Here is a 3,172-nt window from a genome sequence, read left to right on the forward strand (position 1 = left end):
GTTCTCGTTGTGGTCTCCTCCCTAGGTGTTCTTGATCTTTGTTAAGACAGCTTCGTGGTCAGATGTCCCGACATAACCAAGTGGGACTGACTCTCTCTTTTTATCTTCTTCTTCTTCTTTTTCTACTACTATTTTTTTTTTTCTTCTTCTACTACTTCTTGTTCTACTTCTTTCTTTTTTCATACTTTTTCGTTTCTATTCCCTCTTTCCCTTTCTTCTTGCATTTCTATTTCTTTTCTTTTATGTTTTCGTTTCTTCTACTTTGTCTTTTCCCTCTCTCTCTCTCTCTCTCTCTCTCTCTCTCTCTCTCTCTCTCTCTCTCTCTCTCTCTCTCTCTCTCTCTCTCTCTTTCTCTCTCTCTCTCTCTCTCTCTCCGTTTTTTTTCACCTTTTTCTTCCTCCTCTTCTCTTCATAATCTCCTTCTTCCTCCTCCTATCCTTCATCATCTATTTCCCCTTCTCCCTCCTATACTCCTTCATATCCCTCTCATCTTCGAATCTTCTCGATGCCATGACTTCGGCAGACGACTTACGGCCTCCTGCAGAAGGGGCGAAGGCTCGGCATCGCCCTTCCGTAGACGGGGAAGGTCTTGCACTCGAGAGAAAATGGGTGGGTGGGTGCCTGGATGGATGGAAGATGGGTGGGTGGGTGGATGGATGGATGATGGGTGGGTGGGTGGATGATGGATGGATGATGGATGGGTGGATGGATGGATGGGTGGGTGGATGATGGATGGGTGGGAGGGTGTATGGGTGAGTGGGTGCCTGGATGGATGGATGGGTGGGTGGGTGGATGGATGGTTGAGTGGATGGATGGATGATGGGTGGGTGGATGGATGGATGGGTGGGTGGGTGGATGGATGGTTGAGTGGATGGATGGATGATGGATGGATGATGGGTGGGTGGGTGGGTGGATGAGTGGAATGGGTGGGTGGATGGATGGGTGGATGGATGGGTGGGTGGGTGGGTGGATGGGTAGGTGGATGGATGGATGGTTGGGTGGGTGGATGGATGGATGAATGGATGTCTCTGTCTGTTAGTCTCTTTCTCTCTTTTTTTTTCTCTCTCTCTTCCTCTCTCTCTCTCTCTCTCTCTCTCTCTCTCTCTCTCTCTCTCTCTCTCTCTCTCTCTCTCTCGCTCTCTCGCTCTTTCTTTATCTTTACCACTGTTACTAAGCGGAATTAGTATAATATCAATACTGTATATTTCTGCCATCAGAGAGCAAATGTTGGAAGAGAAAAAAAAATGTAAATGCTAGGACCAGGTTTCATAGGCAGCCAGTATAGTCCTAACTGCCTTGATAATATTTTATACAGTTATTTGTTATTTTCATTATTATTATTTTAATGAACAGAATCGCTGATTTTGCAATACTGTAATTACTTCTTATTCACTGTAAAATAACGAGAGCTTTGGACACGGCAGTAAAGTTCTGAAACATATAATGACAGTTTTTCTCTTATACTGTTCTTAATCAAAGTAAAAGAGCAATATAGATGAACTCTTCATATACATAAGGACGAAATGAGAAAGAAAATATGGTGCAGCTGGCAACTTGAATGTACAGAAAGTTATTAATACGAAAACAATGTTTACAGTGCGGAAAGGAGTATTATAGTACAAAGGGTTTAATCCAACAAAACATTTCTTAACTTAAAATTAATAGAGGCCATTTTCGCTTACTATTTATCAGATAGTTATCAATGTCTTTAAAATGCACTGAGCACTGCCTGAACTTCCTAGCTTTCCACGCCGAACCACTGAAGATTCAAGTTGTAGTTTATGCGACGAAAGAAGTTATTTGAATATATTTTTTTGCTCACCACATGACATGCATGCATGAAGAGTATGTCACTAACTTTGAATTATTTTCGGGAGACTAAAATGACGTACTTATTCAGAATTTTACTGGATTCCTCATGCCCTATATTACACACATATGTAGGAGATATGCAGCGGAATCCATCCCCCTTACCACATTCTAGGGGAGAGAATGAATGATACCAGGGGAATTGCGGGGTAAAATAGGGAGGTAAGTGAACTGTACATCTATATACGCACTGATTTAATGTCTCTCACTCTCTCTCTCTCTCTCTCTCTCTCTCTCTCTCTCTCTCTCTCTCTCTCTCTCTCTCTCTCTCTCTCCTGTTATAGAAAGATCCACAAGTTAGTCTTACTTCCACTTTAGCCATCTGGTAAACGACATTTATTGATATCGTCGATGCCATTCTGACGGTGTTCAAAGAGAAAGAGGAGTATGGCGAGCCAATAAGCCTCTAAAATGGCAGCCATACAAACCCAAGCCAAGCCAGGCTCCACTTGGGTTCCGCGTGGGTTCCAGAACCAGCGCTCCGCCGGGAACCCTGATGCCAATTATGGCCTGGAGAGCGAGCCTCGATACCCTACAGCCAAGACCTCCCCTCGGCTCTCCGCTTCAGCGCTCCCAGGACATCGTACCGTGTGTTTCTTTAGTTGTGCGTTGCTCGTTTTCATCAATAAAGAGTCAAGCCGTACCAATTTATCATTGCTATCCACCAGTCCATGTATTGAGGCACCCTCAGCCTTTTACAAGGAGGGAGGGAGGGAGAGAGGAGAGAGAGAGAGAGAGAGAGAGAGAGAGAGAGAGAGAGAGAGAGAGAGAGAGAGAGAGAGAGAGAGAGAGAGAGAGAGAGAGAGAGAGAGGCAGACAGGCACAGACAGACAGACAGAGAAAACATATATAGACAGCCTTATTATACTTTTTTTTTAAAGTTGCAAAATCCCCTATTTTGATATCGCTATAAAATTATAATAATTAATAAAATACAAGTATCAATAAAATAAAAAAGCCACCATGCCTTGTATGTCATTAAAGTCATATATTTCCAAAAATACGAAATTATCGCCAATTGCTAAATATTCTATCAAAGGAGACGCTGAATCAATCGCATCTATATTTCAACTTGCAACCGCCTTATTTATGTGTATAATGAGGATTTTGTTGGCTAACCGAGCGTTCTGAATGCGTGGCATTAACTGAGTCTGTGGTTAGTTGAGGGTCAGTTAGCCTTTGTTATGATTAGTTAATATTCGTGGCAAGAACGCTACAGAATGTCAAATAACAGGTGGCTTCGGGGGTCAAAGTTGCAGGAAAGTTAGTGAGATTGTTTATCTTGCTATCTTGTTATTGTAGT

This window comes from Penaeus monodon, chromosome 12 (genome assembly GCF_015228065.2).
Source record: "Penaeus monodon isolate SGIC_2016 chromosome 12, NSTDA_Pmon_1, whole genome shotgun sequence".
Lineage (NCBI taxonomy): Eukaryota > Metazoa > Arthropoda > Malacostraca > Decapoda > Penaeidae > Penaeus > Penaeus monodon.